This window comes from Nannospalax galili, unplaced genomic scaffold, assembly GCF_000622305.1.
Source record: "Nannospalax galili isolate Female #2095 unplaced genomic scaffold, S.galili_v1.0 scaffold9, whole genome shotgun sequence".
In the NCBI taxonomy this organism is placed as follows: Eukaryota; Metazoa; Chordata; class Mammalia; order Rodentia; family Spalacidae; genus Nannospalax; species Nannospalax galili.
The window spans coordinates 3318180-3326425 of record NW_008360332.1 but is presented as its reverse complement, the minus strand read 5'-3'; positions in this window follow the sequence as shown (position 1 = coordinate 3326425).

Sequence of the window (8246 nt, the reverse complement as noted above, 5' to 3'; positions counted from 1 at the left end):
CTGAACCTCTCCACATCACTCAGTAATCAAGAAGATGCCCCACAGACATGGCCACAGCCAGTCCAATGGAAGTAGTTCACCATTTGAGGCTCCTTCAGTCCAGGTGTGTCAACTTGACACTAAAGCTATCTAGCACAGCTAAAGAGATGAATATGTGATACATAATAGATAGCAGATATGTGGATGGATGGATGGATGGATGGAAAGATTAGATGATAGATGATAGGTAGATAGATGATAGATAGATAGATGATAAAGAAAGATAAAAGATAGATAGATAATAAAAATAGAAGATAGATAGTAGATAGATAGATAGATAGATAGATAGATAGATAGATAGATAGATATTTAATTAGGAGTAGGAGAACTGGCACGTGATTTTTGGAGGCAAACAGGAACTTCTGGAATGCTGGTAGCATGCCTCAACTCAAGCTTATTGGCCTAAGAATCAAGGAAGGCAATATGAGCCTGAAGGCTTGAGAACCCAGGGAAGGTGAGAGAGGGGTTGTTGGTGCAAGTCCTGGCATCCAAAGGCAGAAGAGGCAAGAGTTCTGGTGTCCAAGGGCAGGAGAGGGTGTCTCAGCCTGAAGACAGTGAGACCACACCTTCTTTCTGCTGTGGCATTCTCTACAGGCTTCCTGCCAATTGAATGATGTCAGTTCTCTTGGAGCGTGGGTTTTTCCCCACTCCATCCACTGACTCACATGCTCAAATACCCTCATAGGCAGCTCCAGAAATAATCTTGTACCAGATCTCTAGATACTGCTCAGTGGATTCCTGCTGACACCTAAAATTAACCATCACAATGATGAGGTTTGGATATATATCATCCAAAAATGTGATATCAGACTTTTTCAAGTGTAATTTTTAAAATATGAGTGTTGATCAGAATATTTTTTTAATTTTTCGATTTATTTATTTTATGTGTATGAGTATGTGGCCTGCAGATATAGAAGTGCATCCATGTGTGCAATGCCCTTGGAGGGTCAAAAGAAGGCAATGGATTGCATAGAGCTGGAGTTACAGATTGTTGTTAGCCACCATGTGAGTACTGGGAACCAAACCCAGGTCTTCTGCAAGAGTACCCAGGGCTCTTAAATGCTGAGTCATCTCTCCATCCTGGAATCAGAATGTTTTTTAAAAATGTTTAGACTGTGTGAGAATGAAGAGTATCCACTGACTTAATTTGGCTCTTGTCTTGGGCACCTGGGACTTGTCACTTCGGCCAATTGCAGAGCACAGAGATTGTCAAAAGGACTTGGGCAGCAGTGTGCTGAGGCTGCCCTGGAAAGGAGCTGATGAAACTCTTAGCTATGACATGTAACAATCACGTGGAAGATGGAAGTAAATTAATGTTCAGGCGAAGATGGGAAAGAATAAGTCATCAAATACATAATTCGAGGAAGTCAGAAAAGAAGCGTAGCTTAAACAGATAATAGATTTGAATAATTTGAACTACCAAAGAAACCCATAGAGTCTACTAACATTAATTATTCAATTACCTGTTTTCCTTTGAGTTTATTGAACTAATCATCAAAGGCGTGCTTACTTTTGGTTCACACATTTATGATGTTATTAATAGAGAATTTTGAAGTTTTATTCTTAACAAACTTTGGGTATTACTTTTGATTCAATGGTTGAAATGTAAATACATTACCAGTGTGTTTGAGCCTCTGTCCCTTTATTTGATACTTTAAAAGGTATGCTTATTTTGTGAAGTTTTATGAAGGATTTTTGCTGTTTGAGATAAGATCTCAGTCTAGTCAGATTGACAGTAAATTCTAGAACCCCTTGTCTCAGCTCCCTGAGTGCTGGGATCACAAGTGTGTAAACCACCCTTGGCAAAAGGCTTGTTTAGGAGGTCAGATTAAACCAATTATAGATGGTCATGGGGCTCTTTTTAGATACTGTAGGCATGGTGACCTGAGTCCAGTCTGCAGCAGAAGTCAGGTAAAACGCTACGGGGTGTGTTGGCTCATGTCTGCAATCCCATCACTGGGGGAGGTTAAGAGGTGAAGATTGGTGAAGACTGGGTAGAAACAAGAAGATTCATGTGGTTTGTTGCCATCTGGGCTAGCTGAATTGGTGAGTTCCAGTACCTCAAAGGAGGCAGAAGGTCTCCCTAAGGATGACATCCTGGGTCAACCTATGGCCTCCACATGCACATGTACACATGTGCAAAGCATCCTTCCAAGCATGCACACACACACACACACACACACACACACACACTCACATAGAAACACACAAGATATATAGGTAATCATCACTTGTGTAGTACTAAATAACAGCAGCTTTATTCTTCTGTTATGGTTATGACTTTTCAGAGTACACTTTGCTCCTTGCACTCTGCCAGTAGACATCTGTGAAAGCAAATTAACTAATACAGTTCATGATATAAAGAAGTTTCAAACCCACATGTGTTATGTTTTTATATGGTCACTGTATAAAGTTCCCTAGACTGCCACAATAAATTAGCCCAAACTTAAGTGGCTTAAAAACAACAGAAATTTATTGTCTCACAGTATGTCAGCAGGGCCACACTTCCCTTAAAGCTCTAGGGGAGAGTCCTCCCATGTCTCTTCTGGCTCCTGGTGGTTCCAAACACTTTGGTTTTTGAGACATCGTTTTTCTACGTAGGCCAGGCTGTTCTCAAACACACTCTTCCTCTCTCAGCCTCTTAAAGGCTGGGGCAAGCCTGGGCCACCAAGCCTTTCTTGGCTTGTTCCCTCCTGTCTTCATATGTCTTCTCTTTATATCTCATCAGACTGGTCTTATTATGTTTGGAATGTAAGATGTCTCTCCACAGACTCGTGTTTGAGCACTTGGTCCCCAACTATACTGTTTTGGGAGACTGTGGAATCTTTAAGAGGTGAGGGAGGAAACAGGGGACAGGCCTTGAAAGTTGCACCAGCTTCTGGATCCAGCCTGTTTGCTTTCTGCTTCCCTTCTGCTATGATGTGAACAAGCAGCCACCACCATGTTCCCACCACTGTGGACAAAACCATTCTGTTCCCTCTGCCTTGCTTAGCCCACCAAGATGTACTATAGCCTTGAAACCACTGTCAAAATAAGCCTGTCCTCTCCTAGTTGTTTATGTTAGACAGTTTTGTCACAGTGGTGGGGAAAGTGACGAATGGACTCACACTCATCACTGGAATTAGGGTTCACTTACTATTTCAGGATGATCTTATTCAAGATCTTTTAGTTACATCTGCAAATACCCCTTTTCCAAGTAAGGCCACACTCCCAGGTTCCTGAGGTTGCAATGCAGACCTATCTTTGTAAGGGGCATTGCTGAGTCCCCTGCACTCAACTTCGAATGCATTCCACTCACACAGCCATCACCAATGACTGGACAGTCACTCAGTGTGGAGACCAGAACATCCCAAGATATTGATCTCCTTGTAAAGTCCCAATTACAGTGACCTTGTGACAGGATGACAAATCTCTGAGAAAGGTGACGATTTATACTTTTTGCGGTCCTGTTGAAGAAGACCAATGTCAAATTGCTGGAGGCAGAAATTACTTCTGGCTTCTTCTTTTGGTTAATATTCTTTGTAGGAGTTTCATCAAACACACGGGCCTCTTTTTGAAAGCTTCAACCCAAGGGTGGGCATTGTGTCATCCCGTCTCCTGCCATGTTTCTCATTTGTCTTGAAAACAACTTTCTCCTATTAGACCAGAGCAACAGAATGTTTTCAATTTGTTGTTTATTATTTGCCAGGATTTAGTCAGAAATCAAGCAGCCCCATTATTTTGGATCATTTTCCAATCTTGATTGTTATGATCTCATCTTCAAATAATGAATAATAATTCTTGAACCTGTTTGCTTCAAGTTTAGATTTTTTGTGAGTCTAGAATAGACAAAACAAAAGGGAAGAATCAACCTTTTACACTCGCGTTGCTCAGCACTGGAAGGCATGACTACTCTTCCCTAAGCTCTCGGGGCACTTTTGAAGATGGCCCTCATATTGAAGGATGGTGAAGGCCTTTATCTGCCATGTCATGGTGAGAAGACTGCACTTGCTCCCTTTCCTCCTCAGCACTTAGCCAGTCCTTGCCAAAGCTGGTAGGTTAGTGAACTCTCCAATCTAAGTATTCTTGCTGGCATTAGCAAATGTCCGTATCCTAAGATAGGAAGGTAGCAACCCTGATTCTTCATCGAGAAGACCGCAGAGGTCTGTTACCCTCCCCATCTCCCTCCAGCTAGTATTGCTTTGTACAATTTTGCTTTAATGCAACTACAGTTGTCACACTTCCCTGAGTTCTAAAGCTTTTCTAAATGAATTGCTGAGTCAGTGCGATCAGTGAGAACCCCTGAATTTGTAACCAAGCTTGCGGCTGAAGAGAGCGATGTCTTGTGGTGGGCTGGGTCTTTTACCTGTGCAGCTTAATCATCTCCATGTTTGCCGCCAAAAGTCATCACAACTCCAAATTCCCTGCTTATTTCCAGGTATTTCATAGGATGAATTAATGCCCTAATTCTGCTGTCTTGTTACCACAAATTAAATGTTAAAAACCACACATGTACTATCATGATTATAGAGGTTAGAATTCTAAAATTGGATAAGTATCATGTTGCTTCTAGAGGCCGTTGGAAAGGGTCCACTCCCTTGTCTTTCTCTTTTTTAGCTTCCTGAGTCTGTCCTCATTTCATGATTGAAGGTACCTCACAGTATCGTCATACCTCCGTTCTTCATTGCCTCTGACATCACCGTCTCTGATCTTGGCTTTTCTGCTTCTTTCATTTTATCACGTTTGTTTATTTATTTATTATTGTGTGTATGTGACACTTTCCCGCCACAGCACACACATGGAGGTCGGAGGATAACTTGCAGAAGTTGTTTCTCTCATGGGAACTGAACTCAGATCTTCAGGCTTGGTGGCAAATACCCTGACCCACTGAGCCATTTTGCTAGCCCTGTTCTTTCTTCTTATGAGACTTGTGCTTACACTGAGCTTCTCCAGATAGTTTCCAATCTCAAGATATTCACGCCCATCCCATCTGCACATAAGTGAACATATTCACAGGTTCGGGGGTTTGAACACGGGCCTACTTGAGAACTACCATTCTAGCTGAGTTGGCACTTCTAAAATCCTTTCAAAAGGAGCAAGTATATTTTGCTAATGTAATTGCTTTCTGTCTACATAGTCCTTTCTTGTTAAAATTTAATTATTACTACCCTTAGGGTTGCCTTTCTTTAATTTTTTTCTTTTTATTTCCTCTTCTATACCTATTATTATTAACCCAGATCTCTTACACTCAAAGTTTATATCTGAGACTAGAGAATAGGATTCTAAATTCTATTGTTAACTTCATTATTTCCCTTCTTAAAATGGCTTCTGATCTTAATGCACTCATTTTTTGCAGTGGCAATACAGCAACAGAGCATCAGCGGGTGATGAATGAGCAGAGCTGACGGAATATGAGTCACAAGTTGGCTTCTTCCCTTAACTAGTTGCACATTGGAGAAGCCAGTCTCTAAGGTCCAGTCCCTTTGTTTATATCAGGGTAATAATAGTGTTGTTGCAATATGCTAATTAGATTTCTATAATAATGAAACTTCCAACAGTTTCATTCATCACCTTCATTCATCTTGTCACCACTGTGCACCTGAAGTAGGGTTTGCTTGCTCTTATGAGAGCCGACCGACACCAGTTCAAGATGCCGCACCCTCCACTCTAAGGCATTTATCATGTCCATTGCCCTACCCAGCTTCCAGTGCTTGGGGTTAACAAGGACTCTTTGTTTGGTGTTGATCTCTTTGTTTGCTTGTTTGTTTTAAGATAGGGTCTCAAATAACGCATGATGGCCTCGAATTGGCTGAGTAGCTGAGGATGACCTTGAGCTCTTGATCTTTTGGTCTCCACCTTCCAAGTGGTGGGTTTACAGGTGTTTTCCACCACGCTCAGTTGGTTTGGGGTCTTTTGAGACAGGGTCTTCCTAGATAGCTCAGGCTGTACTGGAACTCAGTCTTTATGCCTTTGCCCAAGTGCCAGCATTGCAGAAGGATGTTCTCCTGATCAGCTAAAGCTGCCTGTTCTTTTGTAACTCATGCAAGTATTCTTTACCTGGCTATGCCTGCAGCAACAGGATAGGGGAGGAAGTGTTCCCTCAGGTCTGCATCCTGTTCTTTGAACCTCATTGCAATCTGCTCCACAGCCAGCACAACCTCATCTCGATGGTCTACAATCTCTACAAGAAAAACAGTGAGTTGGTCCTGCCAGCCCCATTTCTGCAGCACCTGCTAGAAGCCGGCGTGCATATACATCTCTCCCTAAATATTTAATGAGTTAACTAATAAATGCCTTGCTGTCTTGTTTCTTCCTTTGACCTTTGGCTTGGCCTCCCTTGCCATTTTTCCTCTCTGAACTACACTAATAATTTAAGGGCCAGCACAATCATTACTCGGGGCATGCTGCACTTTTGATAAGCTTTTTGCCATCCTGGGGACTGGGCACAGAGCCTCGTGAATGCTCAGGCATACTACTGAGCTACAGGCCCAGGCTGTCTTTTGATAAGCCTTGTGTGACCACCCCACCACATCTATTCTCAACTGCTTTAAAATTCTTCCAACTTTCTTATTTATCTGAGAGTTATTTTATACTATATTTTTCATAACCTTTTAACCTCTGTTAAATATTCATTGAAAGTCCCTCCAGGGCAAGTTATGTGTCACCTGCTTCTGTTTCTACAGTGCTGTGCAACTGACCTTGCAGGCATTTGAGAAATCCCATTTTCATTACTTTTCCCTTTTCTCTCTAACACACACCACACAACAAAAACTTAAGAAACATGTCCATGACCACAGTTACTAGTTTTATCGTTTTGACTGAATAGGCAAAATGGTTCAACAAAATTGCTTCTTTTATTTAAAATACTTTATTTATCATTTTTATCTTATGTGTGTGAGTGTATTGCCTGAATGTATGTAAGTATGCCCATGTCATGCAATGCCTGTGGTGGTCAGAAGAAGGCGTCAGATTCCCCTGGAACTGGAGTTACAGATATGGGTGCTAAGAATTGGACTCAAGTCCTCTGCAAGAGCAGCCAGTGCTCTAAACCATCGAACCATCTCTGCAGCCCCAATATTCTTCCTTTTAAGTAATGTGATTGGTGTGGTGAACTGAGCCCGCAGGATTCTAATGTAATCACTATTGTGGTTTGCCACTCTGATGTGTCTATGGTGGGAGCCACCCATGTGTTGCTGGTCACTAGTGGCATCCCTGAGGTCATATTTTAGAGAATTTTTGCCTTGAGTTTCAGGACTTGTCGTTTCTTTTCTAAAGGAATCATTTCAAGGTGTGTATTGGGGCTGGATTGTTAGCGCAAATGGCTAGCTGTGCTAATGGGAGTCAGCGAGGAATTTAATTATTCTCCCAATTTCCAAAGGCAATGATGTATCACACTAATACTTTTCCTTTGCTTTCCCCCGCATGCTAGTAGCTGCAAGTGAAATGATGTCCCTGTCCCCAGTGTGTTGGCAAAGGTGTCATAAACGACACCTCTGTGGCTTTCAGTGGAAAAGCTGCTCTCTCCTGATGCTGTCTGTCTGCACGCACCAAGGGCAGAGTGGGACAGGCCACAGAAGCAAAGTCGATGATGTGAGTCCGAGGTTATCCTAGGAGTGATTCGGAGATTTCTTTTTCCCCTTGATTTCTATTCTTCAGGCTGATGGCCCTTCCAAATCCTCTAGGGCTGCTGTATCTTGATTAGCATATTTAATCACTTTTAGTCCCATTCTTAAAATCTGTGAAATTCTGAAGATCCCACTCCCAGCATGGAAAAAGTTCTGAAAATGTAATAGTTACAACTTTACAATAAAGTTGTGCGTCAGCCTACAATAGAATAACAGCCCACTAAAGCTGACTGTAGCCTGAAAATATCATTGGAAGAGATACCTACTACATTTCACTCTGGGCCAGGTCATTTTAGCAACACAGGACACAGTAGGGTATTGGTTGTTTGCCCTTGGGATGTCATAGCTGACTAGAAGCCGGGGTTCCTTACAGCTGCCCAGCATCCAAGGGATTATCCTAGTCCCAGAAAGTCAAAATAAAAAATTAGAAATATAATTTCTATTGAACACATACTGTGTTTGCCTCATTCATGTAAGGTCAAAAAGTTGCAAGTCAAACTATTAGGTGTGGGGACCACTGGTCCTATGATGGAAGAAGTTAACTTTAATTATAAAGGAATGCAAATCCCCAGGGTGTTACTTGATAGTGTGATCAGGGCCAGT